Genomic DNA, 23,870 nt, shown 5'->3' with positions numbered 1-23,870 from the left:
GGGTTTTACTGAAGGCAGTTGACTACAGTCATTCATTCATGGAAACTGTCGAAATGGGATGAGATGATAACTGAGGTTTGTATTACTTTAAGTTTCACCCACCTCTGTCTCACCTCTAGTTTTAGGGTGAATTAGGACCTTAATTTAAACTCTGCTCATTTAAAGTTGCATTTTACTAAGATAAGGGTTCCAGTGAATAACTCAGAGACTCTGGCAGAAAATTAATATCATATATACTTCTTTGCATCTGAAATGGAAGATTAAGTAAAGAAAAAAATGATTATTTAGTATTTTTGTCTATAATACTCAATAAATAAGCATTTCATTAGTGTTAATGTGTTGAGGACTGAAATAGTTTTCTGTAAATAATTTATTCCAGAGGCCATTTGGCGATCTGAGACAAACCTTAATTATGGGAATGACATGAAAGAGGTGTCTGAATTTGAATGATTTTTTTATTGGTTGTTATTCAAATAGAATTATTTTGACCTAGGTAGAAGACAAAGGCAAGAAAATTCAAATAACCAAGTAAATTAAAGTAGAACCCTCTCTTGAAACCTATTGTTGACTCGAATGTCTCTGGTTTCTGATCCTCCTGTAGGGGAGGAAACTCAGCTCACTGTATATGCAGCTTTAGTACTGGTTTCACTCATAACAGCTTCCCTCAATAGTGACCTTTGATTGTACTTGTGTAAGAGATGCTCATTGCTGACTCTCTTATGGAATCTGGCTCCTCTTCCTCTCCCATAGCTGATAGGTATGGGGTGGTCACCTGACCCAAGAGAAACTCATCCATAAGCAAGCCTGGGCCAATCAGGCTTTGTCTCTCAAGAAATTCACCAAATGATACAAATTCTGTAGAGATGGTCATGGACCATGTCAAATGATGGGGTCATGTGATACAGGTACACCTACAGTTAGGTTCTGAGAATGCTCCAGTCTCTGCCCTTCTTGAGTTCTGATTGTTTTTCATCAGTCACAGACATCAGTGCCATAAATATAAACTTCTTTTCACTTGAAATAGTTTGAGTGTCTGTTCCTAATCTCTAAGATATTTTTCTCTTCCTTCCATAAGATTTTTTTAAAGCATGAGGTGAATGACAAGCAGTCTGATTTCTCTTTTCATTCTTTTTTGGTTATTGGATTCTAAGCAAGCATAAAATTCAGCTCTTTCTAATTTACATATGAGGATACGGAGTAACCAAATTAGAGTTGATAAGTGATCTATGGATGAAAACCTTATTTCTTGACTCTCATGTTAGTGCTTTTTTTATTTCATTACATTACCTCCTATCAAAAAGACCTATTCACATAAAGTTTTTGTATAAGAAAATTTGACTTTTTTACTCTTGACTAAAAAATTTTTTCAAAGTTAAATATTTTATTTTTCATTGGAAAACATTGTTATTCTGTACCACACTTTCCTCATGGCATTTTTCACTTCCTTATTCCTGAAAGTGTAAATCAAAGGATGGAGCAAGGGAGTTAGGATGGTGTGAAATATTGCCACCATTTTGTCAAAGGAGAAAGCAGTTGGAGGTCATACACAAATATGCATGGGACAAAGAACAAAACCATAACAGCTACATGAGATCCACAGGTGGAGAGAGCCTTCCTCTGCCCTTCAGTACTATGGGTTCTCAGAGAGAGAAAGATGACACCATAGGAAAGAAGCAATAAGGACAAGATTATTATGCAGATAAACCCACTGTTGGCAGCCACCAAAAGGCCAAAGATGTAAGTGTCAGTGCAGGCAAGCTCCAGTAATGGGTTCAAGTCACACATGAAATGATCGATGACATTGGGGCCACAGAAGGGCAGCTGGAAAGTAAAGAGAATTTGTATCATGGAATGCCAGAAGGCCCCTATCTAGGCTACCCCCATTAAAATGCTACAGAGCCTCCAGTTCATGACAGAAGAGTAATGCAAGGGTTTGCAGATAGCCACATAGCGGTGATAGGCCACGGCAGTGAGGACAATGACCTGCACCCCTGCAAAAAGATGCTCAGCAAAAAGCTGGGTCATGCAGCCTTCAAAGGAGATGGTTTTCCTCTCACAGAGAGAGTCCACAATCATCTCTGGGGCAATGGCAGAGGAAAAACATGCATCCAGGAAGGATAGGAAATCCAGGAAGAAGTACATAGGGGAGCCCAGGAGTGCCAGGCTGATCATGACAGTCACCACAATTAGCAAGTTGCCCCCAACAGCTGCAATGCAGCCCAATGAAAATACAACAAATACTATTTTCTGAACATTTGGATTCTTTGAAAGACCCAGGAGGACAAACTCAGTTACAAAGCTTTGGTTTTGCATGATTTCCAAGGGAAAGTTGAAAGCTACCACAAATGAAGAGAAAGTTACTTCAGACCAGTTTATGGTATCATAGTCATCCACAAGTGGAGGCATCCATCTGAAAAATTATCTTATGTGCTTCTGTCATCATTGAGAAAACAAAATTATAAAATTGCAGAAGGTGGTTTAGGATGTTAGGCAGAATTGAGGTGGAGATAAGTTATTAAATACTTTAAAATAGCCAGAGTTTCAGTTTGGGGTAATGGAGGTATTCACATGTGGAAGAGATGAGAAATAGTTTTCATCTCAACCACCAACTCTGATCACTTAATAGTGGTTTCCTGGAGTGAATTGTTGAGGATTCTAAAGTCGTATCCAAGTTCTGAAGAAAGGAGGGCTGTCAGTTAAGTAGTGGTGCCTTTCATTGCATGGAGTCAGAGCACAATGACTGGCACACCATCCCTGATCAGGAGACTCATATCTACAAATAGAAGAAGAAATGACACCCAGTTAAAGAAGCAGTTGAAAATCATGACAACTCCCCTAATTATTTCTTTAAATGTCTGAACTGAATTGGGACTTTAAGATTGATTAATTTGTTTTTTTATAAAAGAGAAAGCTCTATGGTAAGGTGCCTAGCTCAATACTAACAGATAACAAGTACGCATGTGTTGAGTTGGTGTTTTCCTTCATTCGTCATTTAAAAATAAGAACAGAGGTTTATAAAAAAAATAACAATACCTAACGAAGAGTGTTTTCCTTATGACTAAGTTCAATACTATGAAGAAAGCAATTATTCATGGCTTAGTGCATGGGAAACAGCCCATGGTAGGTCTTATTATCCCTATTTTACTGGGAGGTAACTCATGCTTAAAGAGATAAGGCCAAACAAATAATAGATGCTGCATCTGGAATTGTAACACAGGCTGGTTTCGACACCCAAGTCCCTCCCACTGGATCAACAGGGAAAGAAGCAAAGATGCTTCTTTTATAAGAAGAACTTTAGAGCAGGATTGGCCTTTCTACAGTCTCCATCCACCTGTAGATGGTAAAGCATTGTGAGTCCTTTGTTCTGTTTAAATGCAGCCCCTTAATGAAAGTCAAAGAGCGAATGACAGATTGTCAACAATCACACAGGTAAGAAATAGAAACAATGTGTCACATATAGTCAGAGTCTTGAGGCTTTATTAATTACTTACTAATTATGTATACAATGTGGCTCAATTGATCAAGTACAACTTGCCAAAGTATATCTGTTTTGAATTTATGACTGTATTGTAAAGTAGGGATGTTCATGTGTAGCCTATCCACTTATCTCACAGGATCATGATGAGGGTCAAATTGGAAAATGCAAAAAAACGCTTTTGATAAAATGGTTTTACAAATTGTGGTAACTACACTCTCACTTAAAAAGCCAGCCACCTTACCCACAGAAAGTTTTTCCATGAGTCATCCAGATAACTACTTCAACTTTTGACTTCATTTTCCATAGCAAGACACAACTTCAGAGAACTATTCTGTCCTCACCTACATGTATATAACAAAAACTTATCAGCCAGACAGTGCTTGTCTGTGTGTGTACATGTATATATAATTATTGTTTGTTAAATAGGTGAATGAAAGCATAATGAGGCTTACTGTGAGAATTAAAAATAAGTTGATTTTTATAAATGCCACCTAGAGCTAACAAAAACAATTTTCAATGTTAATAAAACTAGCAAAAGTAAAATTGCATGTACTAACATCTATCTATTTTCTTACTTTAAAATAACCATTTCCATTATGTTTCCAGCGTAGCAGTCATTCTTAAACAGTGCCAGCACTATAAACTTCACATCCAGCTACAAGCTGTCATAAAGAAAACAAGAGCATAAAACAAACCCCATAAGGTCATGAATCAATCAACAACCATTTATTAAAAAGTAAAGAATACAATAAATGATCTAGCAGTTATTAGCTTATCCTAGGGTCAAAGCAGAAAAGACAACCAAATGAAATGAGTAGGAACATTAGCTCCAGACTCATACAGACCGAGGTTCAAATCCAAGCTCTTCTACTTAGTTATATTATGTTGAGGTGTCGAGGAAAAGTAACATAAGTTCTCAAAGACTCGGGTTCTTCTTCTGTAACTGAGTGAAAATAAGAATGCGTATTGAGAGAGTTCTTGCGAGAATCAGATATGGCAATGCTCATAAAAATGTTTATGTAGTTAGAAGCACAGGAGAACATGACTATAGACAGTGAGAACAGCCCGCAGAGCCATTGACATAGAGCAGAAATGACAACGTTTTCACTACTAATTCCTGCTCCACCATGACTGATGTTGGTACTTTTTTTAATAATACTTTTATTTATTCACAAATATAAAATATTTTATGGTACTGTGCAGATACAGTGTTGTTTAAATATGCAACACTTGCAAATGTCCTTAATAATCCCTGAATAAATTATCGGAGCCCTCAGGCCCACATGTGTCTGCTTCTTCTTCAGGTAGCTTCATTGTACAAAGAAAGCCAAGTTGGGTAGCGAGGTGGAGAGGAAGACCAAAGTTCTAAATTAATCTAATAATAAAATAATTCTTAGGCGCCCCACTTTCCTTTTCTGAAGAATTTCCAACAATAGTACCATTTCAGAATTAAAATGTTTATTAGATATAAACAAATCAACCCTCTCTTTTTTCTGATAAAATAAATTTCCAAAATTAATGTTAAAACTTTGACAATGGAGAGTACAGTGTCCTCATAGTTTATGATCACAAATTTATGACTTTAGGTCATTTAAAAGGTAATTATCCTAAATGGAATGTGTTGTGCTGGATCGAACCATAAAACAGGAAAAGGGTAGTAGTGGGAAAATTAATAAAATATGAATAAAACCTCGTGTTTCATTGAGTAATATATCAATGTGCATTATATATTTTTGACAAATATAGTCATGGTGATGTAAGATGATAATATTACGGGAAGTAAAGGGAAGAGTATACAAGAATTCTCTGTACTATCTTGGTAATTTTCCTATTAGCCTTAAATTGGTCCAAAATAAAAATTTAATGAAAAATAATACAATAATTGTTCGGTTTCTGCTATCAAAAGGCTAGCAATCCCATCTTCATCACTTAACAGACATGTTTCATTGAAGAGATTGCTAAGCCTCTGAGTTCTCTCCCACAAGATAGACGCAGTAACACTTGTCCAAGCTGCCCGGCCCATAGGAGTCAATAAGACAGTTATGAATATGTTCTGTGATGTATAATTCAAAAGGAAAATTTGAAATATTGATTTCAGCATTATTTTTAAACAGTATCTACACACACAAAGTGAGCTAGAAAATTAAATCCATCATAAAAATAGAATACATATTTTTAAAATCATGTTTTTTTAATTATATCAATCATAAAATTGCAATGAAACTACTTCATGCATGTAATTCTTTTGGAAAACATTTTAGCAAATATTTCCAGAATCGTAAACATGTTTACACTCATCATACTAGTAATCCCAATCTTAAAAATTGTTCTAAAAGTGAAATAAGGTGTAAGTTTTACAATGGAAGATGATAAATGTCATTTATAATAGTGAAAATTTAGAAATATCTAAAATGTTCAATAATAGAAAGGTGTTTATGTGAATTGGACTACTACAAATTAATAGCACAGTGTTCTGTGAACAAAATACTAATTAATAATATGAGGACATAGATGGTAAAGCATTTTTACAATATGGTAAATGAGAAAAACAAGAAAAATTGTGATAACTTTATCCATTTGAACATTTTAGTATAATTTTAAAATCAAGAACAGAACATATGTAAATGGTAGAGACTTTATTTTCAATTCGTACCTTGATCTAATTACAAGATTTAACACTAAAATCTTTTAACATTTAAAACCAGCAACATTGTATTTTCCATCATCTGAACTGATCAGAAAAAGGAGATGGGGTTTGAGGAGAATTTTATTATCTATCTTGTATAATTAACTTGCATAGGAGGAACTAATATCCTAACATAACGTAGAATCTTGTACTAAAACTTTAAACTATTGTAAACCTTCCATAAGTAGTTGTATCATGGACCCAGCCTTCCCATCTCTCACTTTGATCAGTTTTAACGGCATATACTCCTATAGGAAGCAACTTATTCTGTTCACATTTCCCCTGGAAGATTCCATGGTCTTTCCTCTCTTGATATCTTACTCTTTAATATGCTGAAGCTGCAGCAAAGATTGCTCAGGACCCCTCACAGCCTGAACTATGGGCTCTGGGCGATCCTGTGGGGCTGTGACCTTGGGAATTTTGTCTCCCTAATATCCACAATGTCCACTATTTCCTTCCTATTCATTTTGGTAACAAAGTAATTCTAGTATCTATTCTTTTGAAAATAATAGAAATTTAAACTTTGAAGTATGTATAATGTTCAAACTTATATGAGGAATTAGTTGTAAGGTTATTAACTAGTGTTTTGTAGTTATATTTCAAGCAGTAAATTTTAGATGCATTTATATGTACCTATCTCCACATAACAGTCACATCTGCATATAGTTTCATAAATAAATATATTTATTGCAAATTAAAAGAATACATTAAAATCTCATTCTTTCTTTTTTTATATATAAATCAGCCATTTTGGGGTTTTGGTTTTACCTTTTTTTTTTTAAGATTGGCCCTGAGCCACCTGTTGTCAATCTGTTTCTCTTCTTCTCCCCAAAACCCCCCAGTACATAGCTGTATATTGAAGTTGTAGGTCCTTCTAGTTCTGCTGTGTGGGATGCTGCCTCAGCATGGCTTGATGAGTGGTGTCAGGTCCATGCCCAGGATCTGAACCAGCAAAGCCCTGGGCCACTGAAGTGCAGCACATGAATTTAACCACTGGGCCAGGGGCCGGCCCTAAAATGCCATTCTTAATTACTCTCCTTATCAAGTTATTCAGTGTACTATATTATAGATCTAGGATTATTATTTACCTGTGCAATAAAAGAGTTTTTTTCTTTGTCTATCTAGTTAAACATGTTTATTTCCACGACAATCTGGAAAATATGTTCTCTTCAGTTTTCACATCTTCTTCACTCCCACCAATATTACTTGCTGATATCCCTAAATATCTTAAGTTTTATACTCTTACTATTTCTGTAATTGGGGGAAAAAATAACCTTTCTCTGTTTCCACTTGTGTCACTCCTGATAGATGCCTGACCTTCTCTTGCCTGTCCTCCTAGCTATTCAGCTCATCTTAAGAGAGAGGTAAAGCCCCAACAACCAGCACTAAACCAGGCCAGAATTTTGGCCATTCAAATATTCTGAACAATTCTGATGTAGATATCGAAGACCATCTATGACATCAAATATACTCAGAGAAAATTAAGTTGATTTTAACCAACATTTAAAATTAGAGACTCGGGGCCGGCTCTGTGGCTGAGTGGTTAAGTTCATGTGCTCCGCTGCGGCTGCCCAGGGTTTGAATCCTGGTTGCGGACATGGCACCGCTCTTCAGGCCACGTTGAGGTGGCGTCCCACATCCCACAACTAGAAGGAACTGCAACTAAGATATACAACTATGTACCGGGGGGGTTGGGAAACAAAGCAGAAAAAAAAAAAAGATTGGCAACAGTTGTTAGCGCAGGTGCCAATCTTTAAAAAAAAATAAATAAAATAAAATAAAATTAGAAGACTCTGGTCTGTGACTTAAGTCACTCTTTCTTACCTTGAATGTCCTTCCCTGTGCCACTTGTTGGGGCTTTGTTGTGGGAATATTAACTGCTATACTATATATCAATAGCTCTGTAAAGGTAAACAGCACTTGAATTACCATGCTCCTACCTCGGTATTCTGTATACAGCCTCAAAAAAATCCCACTTTTTAATGTAAAACATCAGGAAGGGTACAGCATTAGAGCATGAATGATAAGTTAGAATACATATAGAAAGAATAAATGAAATGCTATTGGACAGCAAAGACAAAAATGTGCACCCATTGCATTTCGTAGTTATTTAGATTTAACTCGGAGATGAAAAACTGAAGATAGGTCTAATTTAATTAGACTTGAAATAATAGGGACTCCTAACTCCTCCAAAAAAGTTTACATTCTAATAGTAATGTTATTCATTGAGCACATATTATGTGTCAAGTTCTGTCCTATTGACTCTACGTGTATTGATTTAAGTTTCCAAATCCTTTGAACTTGATAATATTATAATTCCCATTAAAAATGAAGATTATGAGGCCATAAATGTTATGTACTAGCTCAGGTATACACAGTTAAGTGATCGACCCATGCGTTGTATTAAACTTGAGAGCCCACACCACAACACCCATAATTTTACGTACAATATCACAATTTAAAATCCTCTCTGCAAATGCAGAAATGTGAATTACAAATCTCACCATGTGTTGGTTCCTTGAAAATTCTGGTGACAGCAATCTTCTATTCTTAAGGGAGAAGAGTGCATTCAGTGGCTGGCCAAAGCGTGACATATGTTTCCAACTCTTATTTCTACATCTAAAGGAGAGAGGAAGAGGATCTCTGGCAGATGAGGTAGAGAACGTTGCCCACTCCTTCTCAAGTACTGTCTCCAACACAGTCTCATGGAGAAAAAAATAAAGAAGCAAGAGTTTCCTCCTTGATTTCCAACTGGAATTTAAAGAGGTTTCTCTGAGAGGTCATGAGCCTGCAGAATTGCCTCTCAGTTCCCCCTCAGGATTTGGAAATTTCCCATCAGTATGACTTTCCAAGACACAGTTATCTGTGGTTTGACTTACTCAAGCGTTTGTCCCCAACCAATTAGAGGCTTTTCTAAGTTTTTCTCCTTTTTAACTGCTCCTGGGTTTCGATTTGAAGATGCTTTCATTTTCCTTCATATTCAGGAGAACACTGTGGGTACTCAGATGGAAAGTAGTGTCTCTGGGCAGGTTTTGGGTAAATGCCTTAAATGCAAGAGCCTAGTGCTGGAATCAGGCACATCATCAATCCATAAGGACATGGAATTTTTTGGGACTAGAGCAGCAATAAGTGCTTGTTAATGAATAACAAATTTTATTTATAAGTGTACAAAGATGTACAGATTAATCTAAAATGTTCTTTTTTCCTATCAGTATCTGATCTTGATATGCCATGACTTTAAAACCAAAAGCACAATTTCTCATTATAAAGGATATTTTACTTTTTCTTCTTTTGAAAACAAGGAATGTCAGATCTCTGTGATGGAATGTGGCAATGGGATAGAAGCATGAGCGAAAACTTGAATGTAAGCTCATAAGGTCCCTTCAGAGAGGATCCATACCGAGGAATCTGTTGGTCTATACACTCTTGCATCCAACCTATTTTTATGTCTATCACCCCTCACAGAAAGAAGCAGAAGTGAAGTGACTCATCAGAAAGTAAAGGCCCAAAGCACCTTCACTTCAATTGCCTATGGTATTAAAGGATAAGTGTTATTTTCTTTTGGGGGGCGGTGGAGGATTATTTTCGGTTTTCTATTGAAATTTTAGATGGTTTCCTGACCCAGAAACACCATCTGACATGGATCACATTCCTGGAGGGGATCCTATTATTAAAGTATGACTCAACAGCAGGACTCCAGGAATGAGTCCTGGAACCCTGGTTCCTACATTAGACCACACTTACCATCTTGTACTTTATTCCATGCCCTGCTTTGCTTAATCCTTTATTATTTGCTTCCATTAGAGGAAGTGAGAGGGATAACACTAAAATAATAGTGTGAAGATGGAGTGCAACAGATAATACAACAAGCATGTTATTGGTGCAAAAGTTGGGTGAATTCAAAAAAGTTTACAAATCAGAAAAGAGAGAGAAGGACAGAGAGAGAGACAGGCACAAAGAAATGTGTGAAATGGGGGGATGAGCACGAGGGAAATAAATAGCAATTTGTACTTCTGGAATTTATCCAATAATCCATTCTTCTCCACAGATTTAAAATTTCACCTTCATCATTTATCAAATTATAAAATTTATACTATATCTCTAAAGATAGATGCTTCTATTTCTAGGCCATTTTTTCCATTCTTTAGGATTCTTTATTCCTGGGCATATAACAAAATATTTACAAACCAGATCTTTATGTTATGTTCTGACATCTAGTAGATACAATCACCTATCTCTGTTCTTCTCACTTTGTTTATATTACCAACTCTATAGAAACTCAGGCACACATCCATATAAACTTTAGAACTAGTTTATCAATTTCCATGAAAATATGCTTTGTCATTGGGGGAAGGTGTTATTAATTCATCACAAAATTGATATCTCTAAAAGCAGTTCCTCTCCCTAGGGTGTGCAGAACCACCCAAATATTTTTTACAGGATCTCTAATTATACAAATAGTTTGATGTAAAAAGAATTAATAATTATAAACAATGTGACTAAAGAGTATATTACAAAGTTCATGACTCAGTGTAAGATATAGTGCTTTATTAGTGGAGGTTTAGGATCATAGGTAGAGAGCAGGTACTTACATATTTGTTTATTGTCCAGTCAGAGCACAGAAAGATTCTTCCCGGTGTCCAAGCATCTCTCTTCCTGTCCAGGTCTAGAATCCATCTCTTCTTGTTCAATTCAGAACGTTTCTATGTTGGAAAAATGCCTCTAATGTTCTTTGATACCATCTATTTAATATTGTTTTACATCATAACTAATGATGCTGCATCATTTATCAGACTGTCTGTGAATACTGTCTTCCAATCTCTCTCAACGTTTCCTTGATAATGAGTGCAAATACAAATCTGATGAGCAGAGTTTGCAAGAAGATGTGAACAATAGTTCATTTCCCAGTCACGTTAAATGATTGGAATTTTGTACTATAAGTTTAAAACTAGTTACCTTCCAATCATGTCTACCCATGAGCTCTTTAGGCCATAATAAAGGCATTTCAGGAATGTGATGTCCCACAGCCCTGCCTTCCACACACCACCACCAGCTGGGAGAAGAGATGAAAGACCTGAGCCCAGACAAAGAAAAGTGGTCCTGTTCATGCAAGTTAGGCCCCTCATTACACGTGGTTTAAGACTGGAGAGTACAATGCTACCACATCCAGGGGAGGCAAGAGACAGCATTAATCAGAAGGGCCAGTTGGGATTGAGGAGCAAAGGTTTTAAAAGACCTTAAAGGAGATAAGTATATTCACCTCTGAGGAACTGTCTGGCACATGGCACAGAGCCTGTGGAAGGGCTCTAGTGACTTCCTTGGGTGTTAGCAGGAGGGAAGACAGAATATAGAATGCCTGCCACCACCTCCACCATCGTCAGTGCTATACATTTTGCACTGCAGTCAGACCATGCATAAATGTGAGCTGAGAATGGCCTACACCCCTGGCCCAAGCCAAGGGTCAGCATGGGGCCATTTATAGCCCATGTCTTGAACTTGTTCAGTGTCTCCCAAAATCATCACGTAAACACCATTCTAGGAATCAACTTAGTACAAGAGTACAAAAGAATAATGCACCAACCTGTGAAAGCCATTTGCTTGACACACTGCCCTACTAGAACTGAGGTTCTTGCCACAGGAGAAATTTGTGGAATCTAGCTGACAGGTTATAATTTCACCATGGATGGTCAGAACAGCTCTTCCTTATGCAATGGAAGATGTAGGTTCTGGACCTACTTTGACACTAGGAAAGTTACCCAAAATATTACAAATATTTAAGTTTAGGGATCTCATTATGATCCTTCTAGTTCTTTAACTCTATAATTAAAATACAAAATAATCATTAGAAACTTCTTACAGAGATCAATGTTATTACACTGTCATAGATGTTTTCTTATTCTTTGACATGAGGGAAGGTGAAGAATTGTGGCATAAATTCAGGAATTTAATTATAAATTACTGTAAGCATGCAGTAAACATTGTGTCCTACTAATATCAACATAGCAAAAGTTAAATGGAAGTTGTCAGGGATTTTGATGCCAAATTGCTCTGTCATCTAAAAGCTCATGAAGGATTTGATTTCTAATTGTTATATTAATAGAGTCACTTTGATTTCCATGTTCTTTTGGAACTTGAGTGTTTAAAAATATAGCGTTCCCTGATCAAGACCCTGCCTATCTTCCACATCTCTAGTTGGACCGCGTTCCCCCAGTCCACCGTGCACTGATTACCCTGACCTTCTTCACTTGAGACTACATCCTACCTTAGTGTTTCTGCACAAGCTTTTCTCTTTTGCCTTAGATCTTCTTTCTATTGATATGCTTAAGGATCATTCTATCTCATCATTCAGAAATCACTTCTCAGAAAAGCCTCCATGTCACCTAACTAGAGTTACCTTGTCACACATGCACCCCTCTATTACAATTTTCTGAGAATCAGTTATCCTCTATGACTTTATTTTCATTTGTATATATTGTTTATCTTCTGCATTAGAATGTAAGCTACAGGACAAAGGGAAACTTATTTTCTTAGTCATCACTGTATACCCAGATCCTAGAAGAGTATCTGACACTTTGTAAAACTCAGCAAATATTTTTCAATGAGTAAATGATCCTCATACTTAATGAAAACAGCTGGTGGTAATTAATGCTGGATTTATATTGCACATATACAGTTTTCATTTAAAAGTAAAGATATTGGAGCCAGCCATGATGGCCTTGTGGTTAACATTCAGTGCTCACCACTTCAGCAGCCCAGGTTTGTTTCCCAGTTATCGAACCACACTACCCATCTGTCAGCTGCCCTGCTGTGGTGGTGGCCCACATAGAAGAACTAGGACAATTTACAACTAGGATATGCAACCATACACGGGGACTCTGGAGAGGAAAACAAAAAGAGGAATACTGGCAACAGATGTTAGGTCAGGGTGAATCTTTCCCTGTAAGTAAATAAATAAATAAAAATATTGATTTAAATAGTTTGTTTGAAATACTGTAACTAATATTTTAACTATTGCCGTAACATATATCATATTTTTAAAAACAAGAAAACCATAACAGAATGCTGAATCATGCTATGACCTTACGCTTCCCATATACCTAGTCAAGGGAGGTAGTTTAAAAAGGCGTTAGTGTCTCTCTAGTGACAGCAACAAAAGGATCGGGGAGAAAATAAATATCCTTTGGATTCAGAAACCAAAATCTATAATGTAACAGCAAGAATCATGGATCTGGGAGGAAGTAAATATCCTTTGGATTTAGAAATCCATATCCATAATGTAACAGCGAGAACCATTCTCCCACAGTTAAAAAAAATATATCTATAGAGTTGTACTTTTTTTTATAAAGAATATATAATGTCAAGATATAGACACCAGCTTCTAAAGTATCTTGACTCCAGCATGATAAATTCTTATTCTGCTTCACAAAAGGATAAAAAAGATAGTGGAGAATTTTGGTAAAATGGCAGCCTCCATGTTAAATAGCAAATTATTTATCTGAGATTGTACTTGCTTCCAAGTAGAATTTTGACAGCAGACAAACTGGGAAAATTTTACCTCCTAAATTGTTTCTATCTATTTATTCTCCCTTACCTTCTTACCCAACCTGTGAAATTGCAAATATAAAAAAAGTCTCTTTTAAACTTATATTCATTCAACAATATTTATAAGCACCTACTAGGTCACTGGCAGTGTTCTACCAACAGCATGAGTGAATAAACACAATCTTTGTCCTTACAGGAATTACAATCTTGTAGGGAAAACAGACAAAATAAAAGTCAAGAAATAATTTATTAAAGTACATTTTGTGATCATTGATATTATGGATATAACTGGTTGAAGGACTATAGAATAACTCAGGGGATGATTAGAAAGAGTCAAGAGGAAGGACTTGTCTAGGAAGGTGGGAGTTCATCTGAAAATGGAAAAATTGAAGTGGAGCCAGCCAAGCAAAATCTCTGGGAAAGAGAATTCCAGCAGTGATCAGAGAAAGAATAAAAGCTTGGAAAGTCTTGAATTATTCAAAAGACAGTTTAAAGAGAGAGAGAGTGGCTAGAGCCTTGTGAGAAAAAGATGGAGTACAAAATGCACTGGAGAGGTGGGCAGCCACCTGACTGTTGTATCTTAACCTGATTTGCATGCTTAAAACGTGCCCCTGGCAGCTTTGTGCCCAATGGGTTGAATGAATGTGGAGAGTAAGACCTCATTGCCCTTGTTGGAAAGCTTTGTCCTCAGCATATAAGCTAGTGACTGCCCAGGGTCCCTAGTTTTATCCACAGTTTCTCATGAAGTTTTTCATCTCTGTGTTCCTCAAGGTATAGATCAAAGGATTTAACTCAGGCATGATGATGGAAATGGACTCAGCCGTTGTCTTTTCTACGGGCTAAGGGGCCACAGGCCTCATGTACATGACAATGCACAACACAAAGAACAAGGCAACCACTGTAAGGTGGGAGCCACAGGTGGAGAGAACTTTATGCCACCATTTAGAACTGCAAGAATCCAGAGGGCAGAGGACGACCACATAGGATGTGATGAGGACAAGGAAGATGGTCACACACATCACCCCACTGTTGAGGATGACTAAGAGGCATAGGATGTGGGTGTTTATGCAGGCCCATTTCAATAATGGAAACAAATCCCACATAAAGTGATCAATAATATTGAGGCCACAGAATTTATTTGGTACATGAAGAAAAGCTGTATCTCTCTGTGCATGGATAATCCTACCAAGGGCCCACCCAGGAGCAGGCAGCACACCCGAGAGCTAATGATGGTCATGTAGTGCAGGGGCCTACAGATGGCCACATAGTGGTCACAGGCCATCACAATGAGAAGGGTGATCCCCACACCACCAAAGAAATGCTCTGCAAAGAGCTGGGCCATGCAGCCTTTGAGGGAGATGGTAGTGCCCTCAGAAAAGCAGTCTACAATCATTTTGGGAGCAATGACAGAAGAGGAGGTGGCATCCATGAGGGACAAGGAAGTAAGGAAAAATTCATAGGTGATCTCAGACTCTGACTTGTGACCATGGTGGCCAGAATGTATAGGTTTTCCAAAACTGTGGACATGCACATGATGAGAAGCACAACAGAGTATATTCTGCAGCTCTGGATTCTTTGTAATGTGCAAAACAATGAATTCTGTCACATTATTAGGATTCTCCATTTATTGTGGGCTTATACAAGCACATTGCTCTGAGCTTGAAAATCTACAAAAGAATCATATCTTTAATTAGTAGTCACTGAGTGTATTGCACATTTTTGCACTCTTTGCCACACCTTTTTGTTTGTGTGAGTAAAATTGGCCCTGAGCTAATATCCTCTTTTTGTTTGAGTAAGATTTTTGCAGAGCTAACATCTGTGCTGATCTTCCTCTGTTATGTGGGATATCACCACAGGGTGGCTTGACCAGCAGTGCTAGGTCTGTGCCCAGGATCTGAACCTGTAAACCTCAGGCCACCAAAGTGGAGCACATGAACTTAACCACTATGCAACCAGGCCGGCCCCTATCACACCCATTTAACCTACCTTTTTCTCCAGCCATTGATACAGCAACCAGCTGCTAACAATTATGGCCTAAACAACTTGATCCTACTGATCCCCTCAAAACACCTCTTCACACCAGTATGTCTCTTGCTTTCTCTCTTGATACTTGCTGCCTTAGACACTTAGAAGACCCTGCTTCATTATTCTGATGTGTACGTACACCTGGAAAGATGAAGGAATCAACCCACCTTAAGGAAACCTTGGATCATTAGTAGATAGAAGCCAGTGGATAAATGATGACCAGCTTAACACAATCTTGGATTAACTTTCTTCCCTCCCCTGTTACACTCTCCCCATTTACTGCCTCCCGTATGTTTTCCAAAATAAAGTACCTACATGCCAGCTCTTCTCTTACCCTCTGCTTTCTGGAAACCTCAGGCTAGGAAGCCTACCTCCACTTATCACTGGGCACACCCAAGAACCAAGAACCTGGAGCATTTTGAGTAAATTCTCATTAATTTATTCCACATACTTGTTGAGCACCTGCTAGTTGAAGAGCCTGTAAGACAGGTCATGTCCCAAGGACTCTCCATTTACTAACAACTGTACTCTTTCCATGTATTCCTCTTCCTTCTTAAGCTGGATTATTATTATTGTTACATATTGCTAATATTCAGTAACTCCCTACTGTCTCAGCCAGTGGATTATCTTATGAGACATTTTCTTTATTTTAGAGATAAGATCCTGAGGCTTAAAGGAATGAACAAGCTGACACTAAGTTCTCACGACTAGTAAACATTGAAGCCAAATTCAAATCCAGCTTTTTCTGATTCAGATTCAATACCAATAACAAACTATACCACTTCTCTGTTGACAATATCTAGGGCTCACTATGAAAGAGCCACTGTGACTCGTGACAATTTTGTTTTTATAACAATCCCTTGAGATAGATTTATACTTTCTGTGGTTGTTACCCTAAACAACTCTACAATAAAATTCAAGAACAATTCCACAATAAAGAGGATGTTCCAGTTATATATACACATATATAAAATCCAATCTGAAACTAGAAGTTACAACCATTAACTAAGCTTCCAAGGTTCTATCATTTTTCATATATGCTGATTAAAGAAAATAAAACCTTAAGTCTCTGCTCCAGGAAGACCCAGATCCAACTTAGCTGACAGTCTCTGCACATGAGTCTGAATCAGAGTCAATCATTTATTCCATTTTTCCTTGTGAAGGGGTGCTCACAGATGAAATAAAGAATTCTAAAGAATAATCAAAATATCAATAAAACAACTCAGTTAATTTACACCGTGTACCATCAAAGTGCTAGGTATGTTGCATGCATGATTGCATTTATTTTTCGTATCACATGAGATATGTACTATCACAAATGCTATCTTGAGGATGAGGAAACTGAGACTTGGAGACATTAAACATCTCATCTAAAATAATTGAGGATTAGGAATCCAGGTAATCTCATTTCATAACACGAGATCTTACCCATTACACTATACCACTGAAGATGTGAACAATGGGTTCACTAGCTAAGCACAATTGTTGCTGCCACCAAATGACATGGTAAAAGAACTGTTTCGGGAGCATAGGGTACTTAAGCAGAGGCTGTCTGTCCCTTGGTGAGAATATATTAGACACTACCACTTCAAATGGGGATGTAAACTATGCATTCTCTAAGACTCACCTAAATATTCAAAGACACATTCTTAGAATTATCCTTCTTACTAAGTGAAGTCTACAGCTTCCAGACACTCTTTGCAAATCTACCATATGGATTAACCCTCTCTCCCATCTCCAGCCCAAGAACTTCGAAAGTTCTTTAACAGCATTAATGAAGGAGAAGGAACACGTTCTTAGATATCAAAGTAACTAGGTTTTATTCCAGGTTTCCCTCTAACTGCCAGGATATGCTGTTACATTGCTGACTACTCTGGGTCTCAGTTTCCTCATCTGGAGAATGAGACAGTTGTAATAAATGAGAAAAATGCTAGGGTTTCAAATAAGCCATATCAGGGACTCTCTCCCTTTCGAACACAGCAACATGGCTCTTATCTAGATTAAATGCTTACACTTCCAAGTAAGATTTCCTTTGAACCATCTCATGACTTACAATATTCCAGAACCAAATGCACTAGAAAGGATAATAATCTCCTTCTGTCTTAAAATCTGTGAATTCCTCACAAATTTCTTTTGACTACTACTACACTTCTCAACTTCTCAATCTGATATTCGAGACTGTCCCCCATGTAATAAACTTCATAATTTTATATCTCCTTCCCACTGCAGACAAATCTACCTCTTACTGCCAGAACACACATCTCAATCTCTTTAGTACAGTGGGAAAGGCCATAGGTTTAGAATGAGCAATTTTAGTTCTCCATCTCAATCAGGCCACTGACTGACTATATAACCTTCAAATCCTGCAAAAATAAAAGAATACAATAGAAATTAAAGTCAACATGTTTCAAGTAGTTATTATTTGAGGGTACTATGTTAAGAGCTGCAGGATTTGCTCTTATAATTCTAACAAAAGCCATATGAGAGGGGAACGAGTATCATCCTGATTTTCTGAAGCATTGGATAAGGGTTAGAAACCTTGTGCAAGTTGCTCAAAGCCTTTTGGTGTGTATGTGATCGAGTTAATAGCACTGTGGTTCATATATATAACCACCATGTTCTACAACCCCTCTAAGAATCGTATGTCCTGCCTCACAACACTTCCATGAGGATCAAGGGAAGTAACAGGCAGGAGAATGTTTGGGGAGTACTATTCAAATATCCATCATGCTTATTTTCCATTCCTATAAGCTTCTGATTTTTTGCTACCTCTGTCTATGTAGTCTGATATCAACACATCCATTACCACTTCTCCTTCATACCTCTCTTCCTCCCCAGTGCTCCCTTCACCACTGCCATCCTGAATATTTGTTCCATACACTTTAATAGGTTGCATATCAGCAATAATTCAATAATCTTATAATTTTTTTAAAATTTTATGTTGTTTTTATCTCCTTACGTGGATGCTTAAGGATAGCTAATTTATTCTTTTTCCACCAAATTTCTAATGCTGTGCTATGTACACTCTTGTCATTGAATTAAATTTAATTAAATCCATGATATTGAATTCAGCCAAAGAAAACTGCATTGAACCATGGGGACCAAGCAATGCTGGTGCCAGTCTCTGCCTCCAGAAATGAGAGAACGTTGTTGTCAGAGCCTGGCTGCTATTTCTTTGGCATTCAGGGTCAAATATCCCATTTACGATCCTTCATCTTTATCATTTCTACTCCTAGACATGCTTCAGCCAAACCCAAGAGCTGAACCACACCTTGGACTTCCAGTTCAGTATGAATCACTCCCATCAGATCCTTTTTGTAATAGTATCTTTTTCTTTCCAGTATTCCTGTGAAATACCATCACTCAAGAGATTGTTCATATAAAGAAGTGAGAAATTATATTTCTTCAATTATCTAATTATTACCTAGATAGTACATAGTTCTCATGTAATAGCATATCCCTCAGTCTGAGGGATACAAGGAAATACCCTAACTATAAAGAGGGAGAAAGAATGAGCACTCATGAAACAGTGCATGTTGGTATAAGTTCTGGAGGGAAACTATTAGTATAGTATGATCTATAGATTTCAAAGATGATGAAATGAGATAGTCCTTGACATGAGAATTTAGAAAATTCTAAATTTATAAACTTGTAATTTAGACAGTGAACAAGAATGACATCAGCGTGAGCAGGACCTAAAGAAAGAAAAGAAAAACATAGTTTACAGAGTGAAATATATGGACTTTGACATCACAAAAACTGGATTTTATTATGCACCTTTCAGGGGTGTAATTAACCAGAAGTTATATTTTCTCTCTAAATCTCAGGTGCTTTTTGCAGAGTTGTTGATTTAAACATATTAAGTTCCTAGCATTATAATTTACATTTTAATTTTTAAACTTATAAACATTAAAATGTGATAGAAATATTAACTTAAATTATAGTTTAAATGTTTAGTAAACATTATAATGCCTGGTTTGGTTGTGTGTCTCATAAAACTTATTTACCCTGACTAGCACAAGGCACAAGTTCCTTGAACATATGTGCTTAGGTGGACTGGAGTTCAATTGGGAATTGAGTAGTAAGAGCTACAAGATTAAAGAAACACACATAAAATTCCTGATTTTCTATGTACAGTTAATTGTTCCTTCTGAGTTCCTATAACATGCCAGACAAACTTTCTGTGCCTCAGTTTCATCCTCTATAAAAGAGGAAAGTAATGTTACCCATCCCAAAGGTTTGTCATAAAGATTAAAGGGTTTTACAACATAAAGGTCTTAGATGAGCATCCCCATTTCTTTCCCAGGATGAAGCGAATGATACTGACCGCAAATCATTTTAAAATAGATTATCTGCCTTTTTATTTTCAACACATGTGGGTTTGCATTTGCTTCTATTAAATCCTCAGTTGGGTGGCAGGAAATCAGCTCAAGGACTCCTCAACACTAGGTGGGATGTAAGTTTTTGCATTGACATTAAAAGAAATGTTTCCCAAAACCGTTTTCTAAAATAGTCTGCAGTTCTTACCAAATACAGAATAGTTTAAACAAAAATAATTTATTTTTATAAATTATAAAAGTTAAACATGGCCCTTGGAAAATATTCTGTATAGGCAGATAGAGTGATAGAAAGTTTAAAGTCACAGGATCACTCCCAACAACAAGCACTCACTCGACCTCCAATAACAAGTTAGTGCATGGTTTTCATATGTGCACCTGTAGGTAGGTATGCTGTGTATGCACAGTCGTGTATTTGTTTTACTCTAGATAAAAGTATATAAAAGTACAATAATATACTAGAATTTTAACTTGGTTTGTATGTGCATTGTGTCAGTTATCTATGAATTTTCCTTCATTTTAATTTCTATATGTTACTCCATTTTATGGTTACACCATAATTCCTTTAATCAGCCCATTTTTGCTTGAAATTTATATTATTTCTAATATTCTGCCTTTCGCACAATGCTGCAATGAACATCACTTACGGACTCTTTACTTACTGGTTTGAATATTTCTGTTGGAGAAATTTATGTCACCATCACGTCAAAAGACATGTCTATGTTTAACTTTGATAGATTCTGTAACATTAGTCTCTCAAAATCCTGAACAGTCTCATTTCCATCGATAGTTTCATTGACAACATAAGCAATAAAGATATGATCAGTATCCAAGAAAGCTAAATTACATGCGATGTAATAACTATATGGCCTATGTATGGATTTCCATATCTCACTAATAATAATAATAAATAATTTAGTATATGCTCTCTACCAGAAACTTTATTAGTACTTTATACATGTTTTCTCATTTAATCTTTGCATCTGGCTATGTTTGCACAACTTTTATGGCTGAGAAAAAGCAGAATATTTAATTACCTGAAGGCCATACAGTTAGTAAGTGATAGAGCCTGAATTTGAATCCAAGAAGCTGACTTTACACCTGATAGCTGTTTCTTGTGTCTGAATTTCTTATGGAGCAAAATAATTTCCTCAATAAAATCCTGGATAACAAGAAGTGATAGTAGTGTGTCCAGTGAGCTCCTCTGGGTCAGTGTTTTTAATGAACAATCAGTGGCCCTGTGCTCTTCAGAAGATCTGTGTCCTGGGCACACACATCATCAGTAGTGTACATCTCTAATTAAAGGCACTTAAAGGACTTTTTCTGTTTGTAGCCTTCCTAATTCACTTGCCTTTCCTTGAGAGATATGTGGATACAGAATTATCTGTAGTAGCAGTTTTATAGGGTCAAAATTACTATATCATTGTAGATAAAAAAAATCATTGTTTTCTTGGAATGCTTCTGGAGAGAGGGGGCTTAATCCCTGACCAACCTTTCTTGATTTCACCTCCCCTTCCCTGAGCAAATCATCAGCATCACCCTCAGCACCAGCACCAAAACCATCCTTGTGGGCAGAGCCACGCACAAATAATGTTTGTGCTTTTGTCTGGGGAAACATGAAGTATCATTAACTAATCAAAACAGAGAGAAAATACTACATACTTTTTTCTCAAAAGTGATTAGTAGAAAAATAAAGGTTAAAGGAAACTAGTACAAGAGGAAAGCAGAAACATATAGATGCAATGCATATGTATAATAAACACACACACAAAAATGTTGCATGAAAAAAGGGAAATAGAAATCTCTCTGAAACTGTCCTAGACATGCCAGCGAGTCCCATTCCTCCCTGTCCTAAGGGAACATCTCTGAAACATAAACACATTGTTTTATTTGCAAATCTCATGATTTGGAGAGAGGCCAAAAGGTAGACACCTACATTTTGATAATTTATCAAAAGAAATTAAAGGAAAAGAAGCTAAAAATTGTTGTTAGCTCAAAGCTCTCCATTCTGCGAGCACAATTTGTGTATATAGATAAAATAGGTGAACTACTGACATATTTTAGGTATAATATAATTATTCACATGTAGGTGATTCAGTTATTTCAATGGTTTCAAAATAGTAGTTTAAATTAAAAGAACATGTTTAATGCTCAAGTTTTTAAAGTCACCTGCAAAACTTAGTCTGATGATTTCTCCATGACCTCCAAATGCCGGTTACCTGATGGTCCCAGGAAGTAGAAGGTGGATATTGTGTAAGTGAAGTTTCTGGGATCAGCAGGGTCACCAAAAACTCTGGCCCCATCCAAGATGTACTCACACAGACTTTTATCTTCAAAAGAGCAGGAAATCATGACACGTTAGAGTTTCAACGTAGCAAATCCAAGGGTGGATGCAAGAAGACATGCACTGGAAACAAATCATCCAACCAGTCACTGGGAAGTAATTTTAATAGGACTAGAGTTTCTATTGATTTTAAAGAAAGATTTAAAACACATGCTCTAAGTATTCAAGGACTTAAATAGAAAATAACCCTTGTGGTTGGCAAAGGAATTTAAATGTCATCAAAATAAGAAAGGTTGCTAAAAAAGACAGCCACTAAGCTGTTCACAAAATCATTCACAGAACTGTTTCTGCAATTTGGCTGCACTTGGAGCTTAATTTGTAAACATTTTCCAATCCACATTTTAGAAGAAAAATAATAAGGCATTCCCCTTTGGGTAATAGACCTGAGCCAAAAGAGAACAGAGTGCCATTTTCAAATGACACAGAATTTCAGTGTGCATCATTTTGATCACTTGCATCATTCCAACTGCATCTTTTTGAGGCTGGTCTCTTTTGACTGAGGAGCTAATCACCATACCAGTGAATTCCCATCTACCCCTGCAATGATCCACTTTTACAAGCCACAGAACATCACTGGAGCCTGGACAAGGTGATGCACCACAAACACAAAACCAGATCATGGTATACACCATTCAATTATTTGCTCCACAGCTAATCTCTCTCCTTCAATAACAGAATGGCCACACAATGACCCAACTGCCCCGATAATATAAATGAAGAAAAGTCAATAGGATGTATTCTTGGCCACCTAACAAGTAGCAGGTCCAAATTTTTCTATCAAGAAATCTGAGACCCTTTCATCTTTTTTTTTTCCTGAAGATTGGCACCTGAACTAACAAGTGTTGCCAATGTTCTTTTTTCTCCCTTCTTTTGTCTCACCAAATCCCCCCAGTACATAGTTGTACATTTTTAGTTGTGGGTCCTTCTAGCTATGGCATGTGGGATACCACCTCCACACGGCCTGATGAGCAGTGCCATGTCCTTGACCAGGATCCAAACCAGTGAAACCCTGGGCCACGGAAGCGGAGCGAGCAAACTTAACCACTCGGCCACGGGGCCGGCCCCAAGCTCTTTCATCTTTTGAGACTATTATTAAAATTGTGTCACATCTAACTGAAGGACAGTTGCTATTACTAAGTATTAAAAAATGTACTTCAGCCAGAAAAAATAAGGACAAAATTTTTTCTCATTCCTTGACAATTAGTTTCCTCAAATGACAAGTTTTCAATTCAGAAACGTTTGGGGTTATAGTCTTCATTTCTTTTTCCACCTTTAATAGTAAAAATATCAATATCCTACATATGCAATGTATTTTGGAGATTATAACTGGTTCATTAACGTATTTGACCATATACCTGGGAAGTCTCCTGAGAAGAAAACAGCCTCTCGATTTTCCCAGATATGATCCTCACAGGTCCAAGATCTGTGCTTGGATTGTCTTTACCAATGTGCTGACAT

At 36.9% G+C, this 23,870-nt stretch overlaps 1 long non-coding RNA gene and 2 pseudogenes across 3 annotated transcripts in view; 1 reads left to right on the top strand and 2 right to left on the bottom strand.

The window, feature by feature from the left end:
• Positions 1 to 1,372: 1,372 nt before the first annotated feature.
• LOC138924888 (olfactory receptor 4C15-like) lies at positions 1,373 to 2,431 on the bottom strand (annotated as a pseudogene).
• Positions 2,432 to 3,231: 800 nt separating this feature from the next.
• The window catches only part of LOC138924609 (uncharacterized), a 31,950-nt gene continuing 11,311 nt past the window's right edge, over positions 3,232 to 23,870 (top strand). For all 3 annotated transcript variants that reach the window (XR_011439598.1, XR_011439597.1, XR_011439599.1), the window contains exons 1-2: positions 3,232 to 3,429; positions 8,720 to 8,819. This is a non-coding gene — a long non-coding RNA (uncharacterized lncRNA). The remainder of the gene's footprint in view (positions 3,430 to 8,719; positions 8,820 to 23,870) is intronic.
• On the bottom strand, positions 14,432 to 15,330 carry LOC138924517 (olfactory receptor 4C6-like; annotated as a pseudogene).

This window comes from Equus caballus, chromosome 6 (genome assembly GCF_041296265.1).
Source record: "Equus caballus isolate H_3958 breed thoroughbred chromosome 6, TB-T2T, whole genome shotgun sequence".
NCBI classification, from domain to species: Eukaryota; Metazoa; Chordata; class Mammalia; order Perissodactyla; family Equidae; genus Equus; species Equus caballus.
The sequence above is the reverse complement of the archived record's forward strand: the minus strand, read 5'-3'. Positions and strand labels throughout refer to the sequence as shown.